Source organism: Equus quagga, chromosome 8 (genome assembly GCF_021613505.1).
Source record: "Equus quagga isolate Etosha38 chromosome 8, UCLA_HA_Equagga_1.0, whole genome shotgun sequence".
NCBI lineage: Eukaryota > Metazoa > Chordata > Mammalia > Perissodactyla > Equidae > Equus > Equus quagga.
Window position 1 is genome coordinate 38097534 of NC_060274.1, and position 25554 is coordinate 38123087.

Here is a 25554-nt window from a genome sequence, read left to right on the forward strand (position 1 = left end):
CTGAGACTTGACCGAGACTAGACAAGGGCTGTGTACAGGTATTTTGTTTTGGGGAAGGTGATCCAGGGATCAGGAGTGAGGCACAGGGAAAACAAAAATAAGAGAGAAAGTGAAACCAGTACAGGGGGTTGTTCTCAGATTGGTCACCACTGAGGTCAACAAGGGCTCGCTCCTGCCAGGACTTTCGAAGGTGACTGTTGAAATACCACTCAGAACTGTCTGTTCAAGAGAGGGAATGGTGGAGCATTATCTACTGCTTGCTGTCCCCATTGATCAAGGGTTGTCCTGTGCAACATTAACTCGTTCACAATTCCAGGTTGTGTATATGTAAGTGCCAAAGAGATCCCCCGAGAGTCCCACCTCACAGTGTCAGAGCAGCTCCAGGAAGAAAGCTAGAAGTACAAGGTGCAGCTGAGGTGGACTGCTCTCAGGTTACGTCTGTGCGAAGTTGGTTGCCATAGCAATGGTGAGAGCAAGCCATGGGTCCTGAAGACATGAGGCCCTGGGGTGCAGAGGGGCCAATGCTGGCCATATTTTGCACTGCTCAGACCCACTTGTGCTCCCCATTAAGCCCAACCCATCATCAAATTTTCAAGGTGGCAGCCAGCCACATTCTGTAAAAAGCCTTAAGACAGGAAGATTAATGCAGCAAGCTATATCTAATCTGCTACAGTTAACCCTGAAACTTTAATTGATAATCACTATCTCCCTGCGCTACTACTCATTTTAGGTTTCGCTCATTCTTGCTCCACAGTTCAGCTGATCTAGGTTGTTTTCCAGATGGGGAGACACAGATCTTCATGCCTAAAAGGTTTAGTCCCTTCCCAGGCACCTTGCCTGACCATAGTTTGCTACGATTGCTTATCTACAATTATTGGAAGGCCTGGAAGCAGTGAAAGGCACTACAGCAACCCACCTGGGTTCTAGAAGAGCTGCTTCCTGACTGTGCTGTGTCGTAGGAACTCTCACTCTTCATGGTAATGAAGGTCAGTCCAGATGCCGTGCTGAGGGTCTGCTTTCTAGGGTCACTTGCAAATCTGGCTATCTCAGTCCAGGTTCCCCGAGAAAGCAGAGCTGGAGCCAGGCATTGTTACAGGTAGTTTATCTTAGAAAGTGATTCCAGGGAACAGGAGTGGGGACTGGGGAGAGTGAACCAGGGAAGGGAGTCAAGCCCATGCAAAGAGTACTCTCCTGTTGGTCACCCTGAGGGCAAGTGGGGCTCCCTTCCATCAGGACCCTCAGAGAAGCCTTGCAGAATTTGCCTCAGAATTGCCCACCTCAATAATAGAAGAGGACAGCATTTATCCATACCTTTTTGCCTACTGGTCAGGAATGTGGACTCCCTTGCATACCAAGGCTGCCAACGTGTGGGTGCCGGCAGGTTCCCAGAAGCATCTGTACTGTGATCAGAAATGTCTCATGGCAGGGGCTGCCCCATGGCCTACTGGTTAAGTTCAGCATGCTAGGTTTTGGTGGCCCAGGTTTGCTTCCTGGGCGTGGACTCATACACCACTCATTGGTGGCCATGCTGTGGCAGCGACAAATAGAGGAATATTGGCACAGACATTAGCTCAGGGTGAATCTTCCTCAGCTAAAAAAAAGTCCCAGGGCAGAAAGTGAGAGATTAGTGGTGCAGTGGAGACCTGGTGCTGTCAAGTTACACCTGTTTACAGCTGGTTTCTGTAAAGAGGATTGGAGAAAAGCCGGGCTAAATAGATGTGAAGTGGGGTACAACAGGTTCCAATACAGGTGGTGAACCCACTTTTAAAAGCTGTGTAAGAACCTCTGGGCCAGGAACACAAGAAGGAAAGAAATTTGAAGAAATTTCCACATGTCTTACAGAGTAGGTTTTGGTTTTACACATAAACCTATTGGCCATTACTAAAAATAAATTTTATTGTCTTTTACTAAAATGAAACTCACTTATAATTCCTCAGGTAAATACTCTGCATAGAAACAACTAAACCAGAATTTAAAACTAGTGAAATATCACTAATCCTTTGCAAACTGACTCTCTATTATCAAATTAAAAGACAACCCTACTTCATGATAGCACCAAATTAGAAAAAGAGGAGAAAAATCCTAGGTTTACTTTGTTTGGAATGTGTTTGAGTCAGGAAAACAGTATCAGCTTTTTTATTATATAAATAATACTGATTTTTCTCCCTAGTCAGGGTCCATTTTCTCCTTTCTAGGCCTGAGGGTAGCCATCTGCTTCTTCCATGCTTCTGTCTAGCATTTCACACAATCTAGCATAAATTCTCTGGATTCCAGAACCGTGAAGGTGATAACTTTGCACAGCGCCAAAGGGAATTACATGTTTGTAAATGCAGAAAGAATTTTATACTGTGAACTTTTGGGGGATTATTACATCATGTTATTAAATGAATTAATGCATGTAAAGCATTTAGAACAGGGCCGAGCACATAATAAGAGCTCAATAAATGTTAGCTTTATCATGGTTGTGATCATCATCATCATCATTACAAAGAAGCAGCCAAATCTAACCGATAAGCACTAGTTTAGGCATCAGAAGAGCTGGTCTATAGTCCTGATTTTATCAGTTATTAGTCCTGTGGCTTTGGTAAAGCCATTTAACCTCTTGGAAACTCAGTGTTCTTATCTGTAGAGGAAGGATAATAAATTCCATTTCAGGGTATTGCCATGAGGATGAAGTAAGATAGTGATTTGTGGATTTCAAAGTGCTATACCAGGATAGGCATTTCCATCACATCATTAGTTCTGACCAGCTGTCTTGTCACTGATGATGCTGGTGGCTAAGAGCAGGGGACTGGATTCTGCAAAACCCCAAATAACTCTGTTGTATGTAATGATGTTTATTCTCCTTACCCTTCTGACTCTTGATTTCATGTGTGATGTATACTTCTTTGAACTGTATTTATTTATTTGGTTCCTCCACCTCTCCAGACAAAAAAAGTATCTATATCTTTATTTCCAGCATTCCTCCTTTCCCATTGAAGCAATCTGAAATCTAATTTTAAATAACCCAACAAATTGAAAGGATTATCACCTGTTTCTTTTCCTACATCTTTATTCTTTTTTGAACTTTCCATATTTTCCAGAATGAGAATGTAATTATTTATAATCAGAAAAAATGTCTAATAAAAAGAAAATTCAAAGGCCAACATACATTTCATTCACATGTATGAACTTCTGAACAGAAATTTAAAGAGTGATTTATAAATCTCTGCAGATAAGACAAACCAAGTATCATTTTTGAATGGCACAAGTCTACAGAATGCCCAACAAGAACATACTATAGGCAGTTTTGTATTTCTGTAAAGAAAAGAAATGACTTTTAGAAATCACAAAGCTTTGTTTTCTCTTATGCGATGTGTAACTAAATCAGGCAGCTTATCACCCCAGTGAGAGGATTTCCCCCAAAGTTTTGCTCAGGTTTTTAGACTGAATTCTTCAGGAATAACCCTTTTTGTAAACTAATGAGATGAAGGAACAGTAAATATAAATTTGTAAAGGCTGATCCTTTTGGATTTCCACTGTCAACACAGGAAATGTAACAAGATGGCTACTATGGAAGATGAGGAGGTGGCTGTAAGGCCTCACTCTGTGAAATATTGTACTTGCTTTTTGTGTGATCTTCTGGCAAGACAACAAAGTACTGCCTGATCAATTGAAATCACACTAAGCAGAGATCCAGGCTCAAAATGAGAGCCAGGGAAGACAAGATGAGATCCTGGAAAATCTGGCAAGGCCAACGATCCAGTTGAGCCTACAGCAATTATTAATAAAATATTTAGTATAATGGCTGAAAGGACTATTTCGATTCAAATCCTGTGGGATGAGCATTGAGACAAAACTTATAAAATTCTTCATCTATTCTTGGCTGGTTGTATAAGGAATTTATTTAGCTATTCTTTTGCATCTATCACCAGACCTTTAAAATGAGAATGGCAAAAGCCATCAATTTTCAATGACTGTAAGAAAGTATTTTGGAAAATGTGAATAATAATTTGTTTTTCAGAGTTTTTATGAAAGCACCTTAAAAGATAGACTAAGTGATCTAAGTGACCATGGGCTCTGGGAACAGACCACAGACAAGTACATTATTATTTCAAATCTTAGCTTCCTTTTCTATAAAATAAGGGTACTAACAATATATACCTTCTAGCATTTTAGTGAGTGTTATATTAAGTAAAATAATGGCAAGTGATTAAAATGCTTAGTTATGTTATTATTTACTTGATTGGTAACATGTATTTGTTGACCACCATTTCCAGACACCATGACAGAGGACGGGGATAGAAAGTCAAATAAGGCACAGTCTCTGTCTTTAAAATGCTTCCTGCCCAATGTATCAAAAGATAGAGTTATTCTGTGGACACAGTTTGCTGTAGTTCTGAGTTATTGTTATGTATGCACTTATGTGTGGGTATTCGCACATTTATTCGTGCATTTTTGTGATACTGTATGTTGAAGTGTAGGAAGTGTGACCCCCTAGAAAAATTAGTTGCTCACAATCTCATTCGTCGTTCACTAGTGGAGAACCAGACCTCTCCAGTGGAGAAGCACTCCCACATTTCAGAACTTCCTTGCTGCTGGGTCAGAGGTTATAAACTCCCTCCCAGTATTTTTCAGCAACTCATTTTGTGCTCTTCGAATAATGACACCCTCCATGTGGTCCAGCCACACAGAATGCAATTTGAGGAATTAAATCAAACCTTGACAAAACGAAGGATAACTTAGTATCCTAGGATAAGATGTTTATTGAATACCTCCTTCTGCGTTGAAGTGGGCTTGACCTTAAGCAACCTGAAAATTTGCTGGAGGAAAATAAGTACATTCTACTAAGGATCTTTGAAATAGCAATTACTGTGAATACTAATCAAGGTGCTACTATACTGATTCTAGTAGATAGTGTCAAATGACTAAGACAGATCGTATGCAAGGGTGTAGGTGTGTGGAGGGCGGGTGCGAAGAATTAATTGGGAAGTTAGCAAATGGCAGTTACAGGAGAAGAAAGAGAGATACTATGCTCAAGTTAATTCTGCAACCTTCGGGTATCTCTGGTATTTTCTCCTGAGGAAGTAATTTGAAAGGAGAACCAAATCAAGAACCTCTTCAAAGGATCAAATACCACACTGAGTTTATTCCTGTAAGAAGAATTGCTACTGTGTAGATGAAATGCCAGTAGAAAGAAATAAACCTGTATCTATTTTTAGGAACTCTGTGATTTCGCTTATTTCAGTAACCATTGTTCACGTATAATCTTGCAAGGAAAATGAACATGGCCTCTCAGTAGGAAGCGGAGCTCAGTTGGAATGGTGTCTCTTGTGACTGTAATTTAAAAATCAGATATGCATTTGTCTCTGTTGAATAAAATGGATGAATTACTGCATTCAAATTAAAGGGCTAAATATCTAGCCACACAGGCAAATAAAGCCACTATAAGAATTTTTCCACATAAACTCAGAAGTATACAGCTCATTTCAATGCCATGTTCTATTCTTAGAGTTAAAGCTGTTACAGAGTTGGAAATTAAGCGAAGAAGGGAAGAGGTGCTCAGAAAGTTTCAAGTATCTCTTTAAAGAATGTCAATCAATTTAACAGATATATGATTAAATTGTAATGTGGGATTTATAAGGGTCAAATCACAGAAACGAAGATTTCTTCAAATGTCACCTTCATTTTACAGAACAGAAAATTCTGAGGTAGAAAGATTAAATGAGTCCCTAAAAGTCACACAGCAAGAGAAAAGCAGCTCCTGAGCCCTCCGGCTCATTTCCACAGCCCTAAATGTTGGATACCCACATCAGATAATGCCTAGTGTCACGCCTCCCTACTGGCTCCTGAAATCGAGGAGCTCTTACTCCCGGGCCCTTGAGATTCGTGACCCCAAAACCACATGGAGTGTTCACTGTGAAATATGTCAGGGTTATCAATCATGTTATTTTTATCAGTGAATTCTACTCTCTTAATTATATTTATGCCCATTTTGAGGGAAATATTATGCTAGTTTCCAAAGCTTTGTTAGAAATAATTAACCAGAGTCCATGAATCCTTTGTGGAAAGAAGCAAGGCATAAATACTTGAGTTATTTAAACATTTAATTAACTGTATCTGAGGAGCTACTTCCAGGTGACGGTTGCACTTCAGCCCCCCTCAGCAAAACTCTGCTTTAGTCAAATGCACAGGGGGAATCATGGGCCACCTCCCCAAAGTGAGTAATATATTAAATCCATGAGGGAAGCCTAGAGAAGGGGAAGCATTCCTGGGATAGTGATGTCTTGACCAAGATGGAAAGCCCACCATGGTGTCTCTGCTCCATTTCACAGGCCAGCTCTGATGGTGGTGACGGCCCAGTGCTATGCAAACTGATTCGGAGAGTGGGAAATAACTCCTGGTCGATTAGAGGTGGAGGAGTGACTGTACACACCAGGTGTGACCTCTGTGGGCAGGTGCAGACAGGGCACTTTAGCCAGAGACAGGAGAGATGTCCTGGGAGGCAGAGTTCTTTAATTCAAGGGACCACACTCCCTTCGTTCCAGAAGTGGTCAGGAGACCAGAGAGTTTAGATAAGAAAACTAGACAGTGGATGACCTTAAATAAATAATAAATGAAAGTTCTGCCCTGAATAATTCTAAACACAATTCTTTCCTTTTCTTCTTCCCTCCCTCCCTCCCTTGTCTCTCACTCCCTCCCCCTCTTTCCATCTCTTTATTTATGTTAAGAATGTACTTCTGCAACCATCTTGTTCTCAAAGGATATGAGGCAGCTTAGAGAAACAACATAAAAAATTAAGTAACAGAAAATTAGGCAGGAGTGACAGGCAGGAGGAGAGGAAAGTGGAGGCAGAGAAGCAATAAAAGTATGATAGACATTAAGATGATAATATGGCTACCTTGTATTAAATATTTACCATGCTGCTACAGGAAGTAATTTACATGTATTAACTCATTCAATCCTCACAACAACCTTGTGAGGGAGCTACTATTATTATTCCATTTCAAAGGTGTAGAAACTGAGGCACAGGGGAATCTCAGAGCTAATAAGTAGGAGAACTTGGATTCAAGCCACACCCTGGAACTCTTTTCTACCAACGTTTGCCATCTCTTTTAAAATAGGGGTGGTTTGTAGTCACAATATGTTATCTAAAGTTCCATACTCTCTTGTACAGGTCAGCCTCAAATTTTACTCTTGTCAATCAGGGCAAAGAGGGCCAGAGCCTTGAAGACTACTAGCCAGAAGGCCCCCATTGCTGTGTTTACACAAGAGGTGAGGCTGCCTGGACATCTGGCCAGATGCAGACTTCTCTGACTAAGCAGGTCCTCCTCCCTCTGGGTGGCCTAGGCCTTCCATCTCCACCCTTGCTGGCTCATGTCAGTCTGCTGCTGGGAGGGAACAGGTGAGTCAGCACATCTCAGGTGCCTTTTCCTCCATCCCACTTAAGGATCTGCATGGATCGATGCCAAATGTAGGCTGTTTGAAAAAGTTATGTATGATTCAAGTGGATGACAAAGAATGTAAATGACATAACTTGTCCCTTCATCTTTTGAGTTGACTTTATGACAAAATTCAAACTATATGTTAACAGCGTTTATTTCTTATTATTTAAAAATTGCGAGTAGTCTGACAAGAACATTTATAAACTATTTAGCTCCATGTAAATTTAGAGTGCTGTGGGATTTTTTTTTTAAGGCCCATCTGAGTGCAACGGAGGTTACAGTCTAAAAAAGAAAGGAAAAACATACATTATAAAACCAAGAAAAAACTAAGAAGCAGATACCTTGGGTATAGATAGATATTGCAAATTTGAATATCTTAGTTCAAAGAGGAAAAATGGACCAATAAGGTATCAAGGACCACACAGGTATGTAGCTTGAATTTGCAGTTTAAAGGACAATTGTGAGTTGAGAGCTCAGAATAAACATCCTTTCTGGCCCCCATCACACCTAAAACCTTAGAGCTTTCTCCCAAGTTCTCCGGGGACTTTGGTGAATCTGTTCAACACACAGTGTTGTGCTTCCATGGGAGCAATGGATTTTGCAGGCACAATCCATCACAGCTCCTTCTAGAGTGGGCAGAATGAGAGAAGAGGTTGCAGCAAGGGAAGAGCCTGCCTCCTGGGCTCTCTGGGACAGACTGCTCAGCTTACTGAGGGCCAAAGTATAGTCGGGTGGTTCATGATGGGGCTTTACAGTCAGCCAGGTGGCAGTTTGACTTCCATGTCTGCCACTCACTGGAAGGGTGATGGGGGACAATTTATTTAAGCCCCATGAACTTTCATCTGTAAGAGGAACCTACTCAGAGGACTTGTGTGAGGCTTAAATGAGCTGATTTATGCAAATGCTTTGCACAGACCCTGACACAATAAACAGGAGCTATTGCCATTTTTAATTCTCATTTACTTGGGTTTCTTGAATAGATAGTTTCATTCTTCACATTATTCCTTCAAATATTTGCGTGGATATTAGTAACCACTAACAGTATTACAGTGGCCATATGCCTTACAAATTAGTAGAGGATTAAGAAAACCAAAGAACATGCATTGCAGATGGTCAGTGTTAGAAAGTAAATTTTTTAAAAAGTATGAGATACTGAGAGGACTGAAGAGCAAGTATTATTTATACAACAAATGTGAATGAACCAAATTAACCTACTTAAAGTCAAGTACTCTGAGATTATATTAAAAATACACAATCCAACAACATGTATTTTACAGGAGACATTAAAAACAACTGAGGAGTATAAAAAATTAAATGGTAATATTAAAAACAGAACAAATAAAATTCCAGGATAAATTAGAAGTGGGAAAAACTCTACTTGTCAAAACATATGAAACAAAACTTCTAAAACCCCATAAAACTCATAGTCGTACTAGGAGGCTTTTAACAAACTTGATTTTTTTTACTTCCCAAGCAGAAGAAAAATATATATGGTTGTATCTAAAATGAGTAATACAACCATACTTTGCTGGCCTTTGATTTATATTTATAATATATGAAAGTATTCATGTGTTTCACATTATATTTAAATAATTGATATTACACTTATATTAATTACGTTACAGGTATAATTTCCTACAAAATCTTTTTTCAAAAGCACATGGAACATTTACAAATATTGACTAAAAATAACAGACAAAGAAGAAGTCTTACAAATTTCCTATATCATGTGGTCTGGGGATCCTGGGTGATCCCCAAGATCCTTTCAGGTTGTCCTCGAGGCCAAACCTATTTTCATAATAATATTTGATGTTATTTGCCTTTTTTCACACTCAATCTATCATGTGGATACAGTGAAGTTTTCCAAAAGCTTCATGACATATTACATTTCAACACACTGAATGCAGAAGCAGACGTAAGAATCTAGCTTTCTTCTATTGAGTCATAGATTAGACGGATTAGCAAAAATGTAAAACAATGCTACTTTTTCGGGTTTTGTTTTGAAAAACATAATAATTTTCCATCAAAATCTGTTGTATATGTTAAGAAGTAATGAGTATATTATTCCTATTTTAAAAATAATTTATGTATAAATATTTCTCTCTTTCTAATGTGGTAAATATTGATAGACATCAACCAAAGCTTCTTTAAGGTCTTCTATAATTTTTAAGAGTGTAAAGAGGTTCTGAGACCAAAAAGTTTGAGAAATGCAGTTTTAGAGAATTGTACAGGCTACATTATCTTACTACAATACAATGCATTTTGTATATTAATTAGGTATATTTAGTCTTTGATAGTGGACTGGCTACATTATCTTACTACAATACAATGCATTTTGTATATTAATTAGGTATATTTAGTCTTTGATAGTGGACTAGCTAAGCCCTAAACTTGTTTAAAAATCAACCATCCCACCTTGAGGGTATTATGTTAAGAGAAGTAAGCCAGGCAGAGAAAGACGAACTCTGTATGACGCCACTCATAGGTGGAAGTTAACATATAGACAAAGAGAACTGATCAGTGGTTACTAGGGGAAAGCGGGGCTTGGGGGAGGGCACAAAGGGTGAAGTGGTGCACCTACAACATGACTAACAATAATGTACAACTCAAATTTCACAAGGTTGTTAACTATCATAATCTTAATAAAAAAAAAAAAACAACCATCCCTTCTCACCACTAGACTGTCTTCCATGTGCCTAAGAAAGAAACACAATTAAACCCAGGGCAAGGTCATCACCTCCCAGCATCCTTTCTCAAGGATTTTGAATAGCCGGGTTAGTCTACACAGAATGAGTCAGGGTCTAAGTTTCAGCTAAAAAGAAAATGTCCAACTGGGCTGCAGAACCAGAATTGGGAGTATAGTGAACAGTTAATGCAGATAAACTACAGCAGTTAGGTTAATTCAAGATGGGAAAGGGAAACCAAAGGAGAGGACCTCACTGCATTTTAAATTAGATCAGGTGATTCCTCAACAACTGTGCAAATGATGTTAACTTTCATTTTCAAACGTCAAGGAAGATAGTTTGCTTTAAGACCGAAAGCAGCTTGTTAAATAACAGACATTTTTGCTCAACATTGTGTTTGGGATATCTATGCACGTTGTTAGGTGTGGTGGTAATTTATTGATTTTCATTTTTGTCAAGTATGTATTTCATTTTACGAATTCCACAATTTATTTACTTTTTACTCCACGATTTGTTTACTTTTTCATAAACAGTACTTTTTTCCTAACTTTCAGCTATTACAAAGAGTTCTGTCAAGAACATTCTTCTACGTGATGTTCTGGTACATGCTTAAGGCATTTCTGTTGGGTGTACATCTATAAAAGGAATTGCCTGGTCATGTTGATATTTAACATTAGTAGATACTTTAAATTTTCCAAGTAGTTGCAACAGTTTACACTCCAAATAGCAGTTTATGAGAATTCTAGTGGTTCCATCCTCCTCAACATTTGGATTATTGATTTTTGTCATTTTAGCCATTCGAATGGCAATGTAGTGGCATCTTATCATGTTTTATTTTCCATTTCCCTTGTGTTTGAGGTTGAGTACCTTTTCAGATATTTATTGACCAACTAAATATCCTCTTTTGTGAAAAGAATATTCCTGTCCTCTTTAGTGCCTTAGAAAAAATAACGTTGTTTTCATTACTTTTAAATGAAACGTTGTTTTAAAATTGGGTTGACTGTGTTTTTCTTATTGATTTGTAGTTCTTCCTATTTACTAAGTATGTCTTTATTGTATATACACATTGAAGATATTTTCTAGCCATTTGTGGCCTGCCTTTTCACTCTTTTAAGTATCTCTTTTGATAAATAGTAAATTCTTGTTAATAGTAGTCCTGACAGTCCAACTTATCAATCTTTTCTTTTATGTACTGCTTTTTATATTCTACTTAAGAAATCTTTCCTTTCCTGAGATTGTAAAATAATCTTTTATGTTATTTTCTAGAAGCTACATTGTTTTACCCTTTACATTTTGATAAGCAATCTAATTATAATTGATTTTTTTGTTTATGGAGTGAGGTAGTGATCAAGAATCACTTTTTCTTTCCATTTGGAAATCCAGTTGACCAAGTATCATTTATTGAAAAGACTGTTCTTTCACTCTGAAATGCCACCTTTTTCATAAATGAGGAATCCATATATGAGTAAGTCTCCTCAATTCTCTGTGTCTATTTGTTTAGCCTTGCACCAGTACCACACTGTTTTAATTATTCCTTTATATTAATTCTTAAAATATGTGAGTGTAAGTCCTTTAACTTTATTCTTCTTCTAGAATATCTGGGCTAATGTTGGGCCAGTTTTGGTCAGCTATTTGCCACTATACTGCATTTCCATGTGAATATTAGAATTAAATTGTCAATTTGCATTGAAATAAAAAGCTGCTGAGATTTTGATTGAGATGGCGTTGAATCTATGGATCAATTTGGGGATAGTTGGCATCTTTAAAATAACAGCTTTTTTGATTCATCAAGAGTACATTTATTCCATGTACTTAGGTATTCTTTTTCTGTCAATAATGTTTTGTGATTTCCTATATGGAGGTTTTCATATCTTTTGTTAAATTTATTCCTAATATTTGATATTTAGTCATGCCGTGTAAGTGCTAATTTTGTCTTTAAATTACATTTTCTAATTGTTTATTTAGGAATGGTTTCTTTAAAAATACTATTAATTTTTTAATATTGTGTCCAGCAAGCTTGCAGCATTTGCTTACCAAATCCAATAATTTATCTAATATTTTCTATATTCAAGTTGTCTACAAATAATAGTTTATTTCTTCCTTTCCAATTCTTATACCTTTTATTTATTTGTCTTGCCTTCTTGCACTAACTAGACTAGTTAGAAAAATGTTGAATAGAGGTAGTGATGGGAGTGTCCTCGTTCTATTTTTGCTCCCAGCAGAAAACTTTGAATATTTTACCATTAAGTTCAATACTTGCTGTAGGATTTTTGTAGATTTTTTTTTTAAAAAAGGAACTACTGGGGCCCACCCAGTGGCATAGTGGTTAAGTTCGCATGCTTCACTTTGGCGGCCGAGGGTTCACGGGTTCAAATCCCAGGAGTGGACCTACACATTGTGCATCAAGCCATGCTGTGGTTGCGTCCCATATACAAAATGGAAGAGGATTGACACAGATGTTAGCTCAGCAACAATCTTCCTCAAGCAACAAGAGGAAGATTGGCAACAGATGTTAGCTCAGAGCCGATCTTTCTCACCAAAAATAAAAAAATAAAAAATAAATCAATTACAGAAGTTCCTTTATGTTTCTAGACTGCTAAGAAATTTTTTTCAACTAATTCATGAATGGTTATTAAATCTGAAACACAGAGGTGATCATATAATTTTTCTCCTTTATATTCTAAATGTGATAAGTACATCAACTGACTATATGTTAAATGAACCTTATATTGCTGGAATAACTTCTGAGTCATCATCTATTTCCTTATTTGTGTATAGCAAGATTCACTTTGCTACTATTTTGAGTGAGATTTTGCAAGTTTATTCATAATACACAGTGGCCTGCATTTTCCTCTCTTGTAAATGTGCTTTCACTGTTTTGTATCAAGGTCATGTTGGCCTTATAAAATGAATTGGACTTGTTCTTTTTCTATTTCCTGTTTTTGTAAAATTTGGATAAATTCACTGATGATGCCCTCTGGACCTCGAATTTCATTGTAGAAAAGTTTTAAATTACAGATTCAATTTCTTTTAGATATAGAATTATACAGATTTTCTATTTCTTTTTGTGATAATTTCACAGACATATTTTTCTAGGAATTTGTCCATTTTTTTAACTTTTCAAGTTTATTGGCAAAAAACATAATATCCTCTTCTTGTCTTTGTAATGTCAATAGGATCTGGTAATGTCTCTTTTTATCTCTGACATTGGTAATTGTATTTTCTCTCTTTTATTCTCAATCTTGCCAAAGCTTTATAAATTTTATTAATTTACTAGCCTTTTGGTATTCTTCTCCATTGAATGTTTGTTTTCTAATTTATTAATTTCTGCTTCTTTCATCTTTCTATTCTTTCTTCCTTTTTTTCTCCTTTCTTCTTCCTTGATTTCAGTTTTTAAATTGACTAATGTATGCCAATAAGTTAAGTATACATTTCCTTTTGAGTACACTTGAGCTGATTCCACAAATTTTATGTTATGGTTGCATTACCATCCACCTCATTTCAAACTATTACGTGACATCTTTTGAATCATGAATTATTTATAATTCTATTGTTTAATTTCCAAACATTAGGGATTTTCTAGTCATCTTTTATATTGACATCTCATTTGGTTTCACTGTATTCAGAGAACATTTCACAGATAAGTTCAATACTTTGAAATCTTTGGACCACTGCTGTGGCCCTCCAACGGGTTGATTTTGTTGAAGGTTCCAAGTATACTTGAAAAGAATTAAGTATATAATGCAACCGTTCGTTGCAGTGTTCTCTAAATGTCAATTTGCTCAAGTTTAATTATGTTCTTTAGATCCTCTATATCTTTACTGATTTTTGTCTTTGTTTTCTATCAGTTACTGAGATGTATAGATTGTTAATTCCTTTATATGTCCTAAAAGTATTTAAATTTTACTTTATATATTTGAGGTTATGTTATTATATGTGTATACATTTAGAATTGCTGTATATTCCTGGTGACTTGATCCTTTCATCGTTATGAATCAAATCTCTATCTGTAATAATGCTTCTTGTCTTAAAGGCTACTTTATCTGATATTAGTATAGCAATGTCAGCTTTCTTCTGATTAGTGTTTATATAATATTTTGCGTATCCTTTACCTTCAAACATTCTGTATCCTTGTATTTCATGTAACTCCACTGACTGTAGTCCTGCCCTTAATGCAGTTGTTTCAGGTAGTTTAATTCTACATGTAATCGAGTTTTTCTCCTACTCTGAAAATCTTTGTATTTCAAATGGGAGTGTTTAGTCAGTTTCCATTTGATGTAATTACTGATCTTATTTGAGCTTAAATCCCCTTTTCTTACTCTTTGTTTCCTATTTATCCACTTGTTCAATATTTCTTTTAATCTCTTCTCTTTACTTCTTTTGGATTAACAAATATTTTATATTATTCATTTCCCTCATTATTAGCTTTTTTACCATGTATTCTTTTCCTTTTCTTTTAGTGCTTCAAGTGGGTTGAATACTGTCTCCCCAAAATTCATGTCCACCCAGAACCTCAGAATGTGAATGTGATCTTCTTTGAAAACAGTGTCTTTGCAGTTGGAATTAGTTAACTTGAATTCACACGGATCAGCATGGGCCCTACAACCAAAGGTTGGTGTCCTTCTAAGAAGAGGAGGAAAGAGAGAGTCACACAGAGAGACACAAGGGAAGAACATATTTGATGATGGAGGCAGAGACTGGAGTGATACAGCTCCATCAAGGACATCAAGGGTCGCCAGGATCCACCGGAAGCTGAAATAGGCAAGAAGGATTCTTCCCTAGAGCCTTCAAAGGGAACACGGCCCTGCCAACACCTTATTTTGTTCTTCTAGCTCCCGGTGCTGGGAGAGAATAACTTTCTGCTGTTTTCAGCCACCCAGTTTGTGGTACTTTGTTATGGCAGTCCTAGGAAACTAACACAATGTTTACCCTAGATGTTATGAAATGTAACTTAGACTCAGTCCAATATAAATTGGTGGTGTTCCCAAATATATAAAGGAATCTTAGAACATTTTAACTCCAAACACTCCAGTTCTGCCTTTAACACTGTTGTTTCATGTGTTTTAATTCTACATACTATATATTGTTTTCTCAATGATAATTTAGATTTACCCAAAGATTGACCTTTTCTGTTATACTTCTTTTCTTCCTGGATTTCCATGCTTCCAAGTTGGATTATTTTTCTTCTCAAAATTCCCTTTACTAATTTATTTAGTGGTGTTTGTTTATAGTAAATTCCCGTGTGTGTATGCATTTATGAAAATGAATTTATTTTCCCTTTATTTTTTCCAACATTTTATTATAAAATTTTGTAAACATCCAGCAAAGTTGAGAGAATTTTATCGTGCAAACTTGTATACATACCATGTAGAGTCTACCATTCATATTTTACTATACTTGCTTTATCACTATCATATTTCTACTCATCTATATCCCTCTGTCTATCCACTAATCCATGTCTTTTTTTTATGCATTTAAAATTAGATTGCACACATCAGTATACCTTCTTATAAATATTTTGGCATATATGTTATTCAATGGAGTTCCTTGTTTGTGATTTATATTTTCTTTGATGTAAAATTTGAGTATAATTAAATGCTAAATATTAAATGTAAATTTACTGAGTTTTGACAAATTTATACACTTGTGTAATCCAGAGACAGTTCCTTCATGCCCATTCTCTGTCAACCCCTGTCCCTCCCAGACACAACCACTGCTCTGATTTTTCCTCCATAGATTAGTTTGTCTGTTCTAGAATTTTATATAACTTTATGTAAGGCTTCTTTCACTCAGCATACTGTTTTTGAGACTCATCCATGTTTGTGTGTGTGTGTGTGTGTTCTTTCCTTTTTTAATTGCTCAGTAATATTCCACTATATGAATATACCACACTTTGTTTATCTATTCTCCTGTTGATGGACATTTGAGTTGTTTCTAGCTTTTGGCTACTAAAAATGTAGCTACTATGAATATTCTTGTACAAGTCTTTTTTGTAAACACATATTTTCATTGTTCTTGAGCAAAATATCTAGGAGTGGAATTATGTATGTTTACTTTTATAAAGATCTCCCAGAATTTAAAAAAAAATTGTTGTATCATTTCATATCCCTATCAAGAATGTTTAAGAGTTCCAGGCACTATAGCCTCACCAGCATTTAGAGTTGCCATTCCCTTTATTTTTAGCCATTCTGGTGGATACGTTGTAGTATCTCATGGTTTTAATTTGCTTTTCCTTAATGACCAATGATGTTGAGTTCTTTTTCTTTTGCTTATTGGCTGTTTGTGTTCTTCTTTTGTTAAATGTATGTCTGAATCATTGGCCTATTTTTTTTTATTGAGATATTTGTCTTTTTATTATTGGGTTATCAGAATTCTTTGTATAATCCTAGATGCCAGTCCTTTGTTTGGTAGTGTGGGGACCTGGAAATGGCCACCCCAAGATATGTCTCTTTGGCATGATTATTTGAGGCTGGTTCCTTTGCAGACAGAAAAGCAACCGAAAAGTAGAACTTGCTTACCCTTTGTAAGAGACATTTACATTGTAAAGGAACTCTCCATCTGTAAAGATATCTCCCTCTCTGTACCAGGAAGGGGAGATGACCTTCTCTCTAGAAACTCTTAATCAATGCCAAAGGCAAGGACTTAAATCTGCATTTTGTTTACTGTACTTGTGTGGTAATCTCCCATGATCGACTCCCCCTCCCAGTGTTGGCATTTCTTTAAGGATTAAGCATCTTTCCTTAGGCTAGGAACTGATTGCTGTGCTCACCTGTGACCACCCAGCTCGAGACAATAGACTTGCCTCCTGCTATGCCCTTCAAGATAGCAGACCCACTACCTGCTGTGTCCATCAAGCGCTGTGCCGACAGGGCAATCTTGTGACTATTGTGGGAGGGACATTTCAATCATATGTGAAATATCCAACTGTTTGGGGGTATATAACCACTCTGCGCACCCCACTTCTTCGGTGCCCTTTCTTCCTTCGGGAAGAAAGGCCCCGGGCCACGGTCCTCATAAAGCTTTGTTTAATTTTCTCTTGCTATTCTGTCTCATGTGAATTTAATTTGTTCTCCAGCCAGACGAACCCACATTAGGTAGAGGAAAAGTCTTCCTCCCCTGTGGTATAGTGAAAATATTCTCTCCACTCTGTGGCTTTACTTATTCATTTTTTATGATGTCTTTTGCTAGCAGAACATTTTAATTTTGATGAAGCCTAATTTATCATTTTTATGTGGATATTGTTTTCTGTGATCTGTCCAAGAAATATTTGCCTACCTTTGAGTGAACAAAATGTTTGCTTATGTTTTTCCTTAAAAGCATATCATTTTAGCTTTTGTGTTTAGGTCCATGATCCATTTTAAATTATTTTTGTGTATGGTACAAGATAGAAATTAAGGCTCAGTTTTTTCATATGCATATCCACTTGTTCCCACACCATTTGTTGAAAAGACTTTCCTTTCTCCCTCAAGTTGCCTTGCCGTCATTATCAAAAATCAAGCGGCCATTTAAGAATGGGTATATATCCTGAACTCTCTAGTCTGCTGCTTGATGAATTTGTCAATCATTATGTCGTTGTCGCTCAGTGTTGAATACTATAGTTTTATACTAAGTCTTGAAGTCAAATAGCATAAATCCTCCAACTTTCTTCTTCTTTTCAAGATTACTTTGGATATTCTGATCCTATTTTCTATTTCTTATCTTTACTGTTATCCTTTTTCTACTTCCTTTGGCTTTATTTTGATCTTCTTTTTCTAGCTTCTTAAAGTGAAACCTTAGATCATTGATTTTAGACTTTTCTTTTTTCCTAATATAAACATTTAAAGCAATTAAAAGCAATAAAAAGGCAAAAAAAACCCTGTTAGCTCTGCTTTATATGCAGTCCTCAAACTCTGATTTGTTATATTTTCATTGTCATTCAGTTCAAAATATTTCTAATGTATCTTGTTATTTATTGTTTTTCCCATTGATTATTTAGAATTGTGTTGTTTAATTTTCAATGTTTGAGGTTTCCTTGGATATTTTATAGTTGATTTGTAATTGTGGACAAAGAATACACTCTGTCTTATATGAATCCTTTAAATTCATTGAACTTTGTTTTATGGTCCAGTATATGGTCCAGTTTTTGGGAGTGCACCATGTGCACTTTTCTTTAACTTACTCCTTACTCCTGGGGTGTCCAAAATGAAAGCCTGGGAAAATTGCCAGAGCACCTACTCTTTGGAGGGACCTGAACTCCAGTGTTGATTTCCCATGCTAAGACTTTGAATGCTTCTGTTGTATTTTTCTCTCTTAGCCTGTCACTTGAGAATCAGCAAATGCCTCAAAGGGGAAAGCAAGCCTGACTGTTGGGCTCACCTCCCCAGGTGACCCTTCTCTTCAGGGTGATGCTCCCTTGAGTCTTCTTGCCTTGAAAGCTCAATGATGCTTCAATCATATATTTTTAAAAATTTTATCCTGTTTTTCTAGTCATTCTTAGCAGGAGGGCTGGTGTCTGATACAAACCAATCTGCTACAGATAAGAGTAGAATTCTGAACTCATCATTTTAAAAAGTCAGAAATATCAGACTAGATATTTAAGTTTTAAGGCTTTTGAATAAGACTAGGCAAGAAAAAGTCTTGCTTATTCATTCACATTTTAGGGGATATTGTTAGTAATTTGTAATGAAACGTTTCATCATTTTAATCAAATTCTTATAAATTGTTAAAGACTCTAGCACCACACAGCATAATTATATTTTGTTAATAGATTTTCTTTTAAAAAAAGAAGTTATTAAAAAATTCTTTGAATGGCATATAAGAATATTCAAAGTAAACTGTTATATTGTTATTTATATATGTACATTTTCTCCGGTAATATGGCCACCATCTGGATTCTAATTTTAAAATTGATAATTAATTTTTTCCAAACATTCCTCATTATTTCTGTTACATTTTAGGCTTCCAGCCTTATTCCAAGTTCTCTCAATGAAAACGAAATCAAAAGCATCAGTTCCTGGCTGTTCTCATTTCATTAATCTAAAGATTCTAGTAAATTGAAGGTCGAAAACAAATATCTGCCTCTGTCATGTTCTGTTGACCTTTTCTTGAGTAACTTGGGTTTTGCAGTGATGAATAAGGAAATCTACAAATTAACACGTTGCATAAATAATTTCCATAAATTGAGCACCTGTGCTGCTTAAAATATTAATCCCTTCAAAGTGACCTTCATGAGAAAAGAAATCATATGAGATCAAATGGTATTCTTTCTAAGGCTATAGTTGTTATTTCATAATCTTCAAAGTTCCTTTCAGCTCTGTGACTCTGACTCTAAAACTCTTTTTCTGATATAAATCCATTTTAATTAAAGACTGAATATGAATCTACATGGTGAACGATAGAAATTAGAGAGTCATATTCTTTAGGTGGAGCCGTGTCATCTGTTTTTCATAGCACCAATCTTAATTTAAAATATTTATTCCTTTATATGTTTTCTGAAGTTATAAATACATTTGCCAAATACCTGTGAGTTTCAGATAACAATGACCTTACATTAACATCTGATGTGGCACTCTTATCTGATTAGTTGTTTTTTTGCCAAAGTCTTTGAAATGAAATGAGACGTAGAACAAGGTTGTGAGACTAATTTTTGAATTCATGTCCACTTAAATTTTCAACTATGCATTTCTGTGTAAAATGAGAGTACAATTGAAGTAGTGTTTATATGATGATCATCCTTTTTTTTTTCTTTTTGTATCTTGAATAATCTCTCTCCTTTTACTGTCTCCTTTAAACCTTTTCTCTTTTGACCTGCCAATGACATGAAGTCATTCACAGCTTTTTCTTAGCCTGGCTGGTTCCCCAATAGAAAGAGTGAGTTATTTACATTGAGTCTTGGAAAGTCAAGTCATTTGTCTGAAGCCCCCCCTCAGTTCTCTCTTCATGCCTCTATAATTTTGGCTAGAGTAGAAAGTTCAATTACACAAACATTTCTTGGATCCCTGAGTGGAATTTATCAGATATCTCATTCCCTCACAGAATACAGGACTACATTTGTAGGACAGCAACAGCTCTTCGTAAAAGAAAATCCTGGTACACAGACATTTAGAGGTCAACTGGAGTTAAGGGGTCATTCCCTTAACTATTTTCATGGTATAGTAAAATTTCTGCCTTTGTGACTAGAGAGAACCTTACTTTGAAGAATTCATATTGATTCCTTGCCCTATTATTTAAACTGATGGCAGAGACAGCTTGGCAATTTTGTGAAGGACTCAAATGTTTCAATAAACTCAGGTGAACCAACCTTTCAAGCTTTTTGAGATTTCCTCTTTTGTGACTACAAGGAAGGGTGTGAAATCCATTGTGTTAGAAAGTCCACAAGGATTTTCCAATAGAGTCAGCATGGGCGTGGGGATGGGATTTTAGTCTAACCTCTGGATTTCCTGGCTGATTCTTTTCAAATTGATTCCGGAAGTTAATTTTCCAAGGAGGACTCACACTTTCTTGGAAAAATTTCCTCAGATATTTTAAAAGTGTGATTCATGGTCTGTCTCTTATTTCAGATTTAACATAGGAAATTGTTTTCCACATCTCTCTCTCTCTCTCTGTAGCTTTGTTCTTTCTTGTCTACAGCCCAGGGTTCTAAGAAATTGATGCCAAGTTAGAATTTTCCTTAAAATTATTTATTTTGTGATGTATATCCGCAAATCAACTACATACAAAACATTTTTGTTCATCTATGAACAAACCTATTCACAATAAGATCTTAAATGAAAATATTTCTGTAATTTAAACACCATCTCCTTATCCTTCCTTTCTCCCTCTCCAATTCTTGCCTCTTCATATTTTGTTTCTTGAGCAAATATGTTTTATTGGATTCCTAGTTCAAGGATCAACCAACTTATTATTATATATATTGCAACTTATAGTTTCCTTTGCTTTCTTTCCAAAAAAGAACTCTAGTGCCCAAGACTGACATTCATCAAGTTTTATAGGAATACAATCTGTCAGTAGTGTGGAAGTTTTCTCTTGTGGTTAACTGACTATTAACATTTTAGAAGTATGGATGACAGTGAATTATTTGTTACTGGACTGACCTAATTCTACGGTGGCAGGGAACTAGTGACTAATGAACCATTTGTTCTCACAATTTGCTGATTATCGGAGAGACCAGACCTCAGTTTCTTGAAACTTGGCAAAGCCCATTGCTTGTGTTGAAATTATCTGGTCATTGGCATTGACGTGTGGGCCACAGGAACTTTACATGAGATAGACCCCCACAGTTTTCATATGAAATGATCTTAATATTTTTACATTGCTCAGGGAGGAGGAAGAGGGTTAATGGAAGTCATTAGAGGTGGCAGAAGTTGGGGAGGGGCACAATGACTGAAGCCCTCCTAACATGTTCCTTTCTTCTGGCATAGATTCTAGAGATGGAGCTTGAGTGTTTTATTATAAGAAGGTAGAGAGGAGACATACATATTAATTAATAATGGGTTTCTCAAGGTATCATGATGGCATGTTGCATTTAAAATAGTGCCATGGAAGAGCACAATGAGAAAGCCGGTTAAAATACAACTCTAGGAGAAAATTATGCATTAAGGCCTGTAAAGCATGCATTTTTATGTAATGAATTAACTTCTCTCCTATGATGGAGATCAGTATTAGTATGTACCATCCTTGATAGAATCGAGAAAATTGTCACTAACCTCAGTTTCTGTGTTCTGTGATTCAGATGAGGAACCCTGGTTGAGAAAGATGATCTAAATGATTAAGCATTTTTCAAGTTTTTCAAAATTCAAAATGTATTACCGGAAATTGAAAAGTTCAAGATGATTGCTTTGTTTCATTAAATACTAAATAGCAGGCTCTCTACTAATTGTTTTTTTCATGCCGCTAAAGAAATTAAAATCAATTAAAGACATATTAGATTTTCAAAGACTTCTTACTTTTTTATTCCATTATAATTCATTATATTGGTGGCCAACTGTTTTAAATTATTTTGAAAGAAATTGTTATGGTGTTTCAGAAAAGTCTAGACCAGTGTATTCTGAAAGAACTATTCTTTCAGAGCTGGTGAAGAAAAGTAGATTCCTAAGAATTTTGGAAGAAGTTAAAAGAGACTTAGATCTGATTTTCAGTCCCTCTTTGGAAAGACAAGCTATTTTATATTTAGTAATTTTTCTTGTGCAACGGAAACCTAGCCATTTCCCCCAGAAAGTAAAATGCAGTCTTGATTTCTTTCTTTTCTTCTTTGAAGGCTCTTTCATTTTACCAGAACTTTAAGATATCTGGTAAAATTCAACCCTTTTGGATTGAGGAACCTGAGTTTACATTTCTCTCCTAATTCCACCAAGAGCAGCAAGGCTGGTGGCAATGGTTCTTTAGAAAAGTGCTGGTACCTTCTTTATTCAACCACAAGCTCTCCCCCACTTCACTCAGAAAGGATGTCCGGGCGCATTCTTCAGAAGTCCTCACTACTGCTGTGGCTCACCTTCAAATGTATTCATACCCTTGAATTTGCTTGGAAAGGTTAAAATGAATGTGAAACATGAAAAAGATATTTAATCCTCTTGATGTTTCTAGTAATGTCTTATAAATTCTCTGAAAATAATGGGGCCTCAAATTTATTTCTTTTGGATCCAAAGCCAAATTGTGAAACAGTTGGATTGGGAACATATAATCTTCCATTAGCTACCTTCAATAGCCTGTTGCTAAAATGTAGGAAACTGAGTGGAAACCACGGAAGACCACTTGGGTGGTCTTCCATTGCGCTGGTGAGTGGATGATTCTAACTTGGATTAGTGAGCCATCATAAACTCTTGTAGAAAGTGACTCTAATGTTAACTGTAACACCCCTTCCTCCAAAGAAAATGTGTTCAATTTATGAAGTAGTCCCACAAAGACACAAGTATATACAAAACTTGGAATTCTTAGGAAAATAAGCAACCCAATTTCACTTAGTTGGACAGTCAGCAAGTTAGCGATTTTGCGGTTTGACCCTCATATGGTACATCAATCATGGCAAGTTTCTTTCTCTCTCCATTCCAAGTAAAACCACTACTTCCCACGCAACATGTCATTACCATCACAATAGGAGCTGCGCAGTAATAGAGTTTGGATTGGATCCTTAACTTTAAAGCCTTATTTGAAATTGCAGCTTCCTTCCTGTTGCAACTTAGCTTTAAAACAGACTTCTAGTGATCTTGGAAAATCACTCTCTCTTCTCCTTCAGTTTTTGGTTCTATTACCTTGCAAGCCAGTTTCGATTTTCTGTTTTCCCACAAGAGACCCAGTTTTTCTAAGCATACCATCATTTTTCTATTTCTTTCTGTCTTAAGATGAGGAAAGGCATACAGGAAGAATGGAAATAAAGTGTCCATGGTTCCATGGGACAGGAATTTAAGTGCTCTCCTTAGCAGAAGCATAATTTGTACTTACCCAGCTTGATGACAACTCTGCCCCCGGTTAAAGTACTAAATCATACAAATAAGCGATAAACCATCAGAAAAACTTTGCAATAATGATTACTATCAAGTAGAAAATGTAAAATTTAATATTAAAGAGGAATAAAATATTTAATCTGACTTCTCAGACATCTGAGTTTAAGTTTGAAGTCAAATGAACTTGAACAGTAACAATTACGTAGCACATTTACCCTTAAGTGTGCCAAGGACTTCCACACACATTTACAAACTTTTCCTCATACTCTTGGCAGGTAGGCAAAGAGCAGGTACAAGCAGTCCAATTTTAGGCAAGGAGAAATTTAGTAACCACAGTGGTATACTTCCTGGAAGGGTCCCAATGCCTAAAAATACCTTCTTTTCACTTCACTTAATTTTATTTCTAAAGTTCCATTAATTAGATATTATTCTGGTTTAAATTTTTTTTTTAATCAAACAAATCCATGCCTTGTAAATGATGCTCTTTAGAAATTCACACATTTAGGTAATTGAGTTCAATAAACTTCTTTTTTCTTAATAGAAAATTAGATAACATTAAGTTTTTCACCCTGCCATTTCCAGCTTGCAATTCACTTTTACATCGATTCTGTTCATTCAGCTTTAACCCTGATCCCGTGATGTTAAAATTATTCACAACATTGTTTTCAACGTGTAAACAGAATCAGAGAGCTTAATATGGCACCAAAATTCTAAATTTAGCATAAGGTACATCCAATAGCTGAACCAAGATCTTTGATTTCAAATCCCATGTGTTGTCAGTTCTATCATGGTGCCCTGATGGGCCTCAACTGTCTCTTGTTGGGGAGGAGGCGCCTGTGGACTGGCACAGAGAGAGGCCATGCCCAACCTGCTGGAATAGGTGGGCAGGGCAGACTTAGGTGGAGACACACAGTCTTGGGGCTCTTTGAGGCTATTACTACGGACTATGAAAACTGGCCCTGGAAGCTGAGATGATTCTAAGATTTTTGTATTTCAAAAAAATTGCACCTGCGAAAGCAAAAGACTTTCCTTTTTTTCTTCGGTCTCCTCCTCCTCCTCCTCCATCTTCCCCAGAATCTCTTGCTTCCAGAAACCTAACGTCAGTTTCACAGTAAAATAGATCAGTGGTTATTAAAGGAGATTTTGTTGACTAGCTTGAAAATCGAACCACCATTTTAACTTAAAAAAAAAAATTCCCCTTGGAAAATGAGTCTTAAATTCTAAATAACTGACATATCAGAATTTATTTTTTTCCCATAGAATAAAACTTCCTATATATTGGTTACTTCTACTTTTTACTTACAAATATCTCAGCAAGGATTAGGGAAAACTAAAATTTCAAAGTAACTTGTCACTAAAATATTTGCTCTTTTCCCTTTTTTTCCTACTTGCTGGCTGACCTAGGCTGTTTCTATGGCACCTGCTCCCATCTGCTCCATGCGGAACTCTTTCAAATGCAGGTATAAATTACTTTTTCAACACATTTCTGCTACTCATTCTATTAAGTGCCCCAACCAAATACTATTGGCCTAAAAATAGATCTCCTGCCATCTGGAGTCCCAAGTTTCTGCATTTTCTCTTTCACCTCGGAGCAACTCCAGCAGTCATAAAAGAACTTCACCTGATGTAATTGTATCTGCTTCCAACTGCTCCTAACGCATTCTGGAGCTTTCGTTCTGAGTGAATAATTCTCCCATGTTATCATCAGGCTTCCTGAAGGGATCAGATGGTCATTCATTTGGACATTTTCAAATCATCAAGAAAAACTTAACAAATCCCAGAGTTTGATTTTAGCTTTAGTCTTACCATTCTTTAAGGTTTCGTATACTATACATATGTAGACTAGCCCTAAAAGCTCTCAAATTAATCAAAATCCCCATGCTCCCCACAGTTCTTGAATAGTGAAGTAGGTAAAAGAGGTCAAGTAATTTTTTTAAGTTTTACTTTCCATTGAAATAAATGAAAATCAAAGTACGTATTTAAGTCCATATCATTCATGGATAACCTTGTAGTGTCTGAAACATTTCT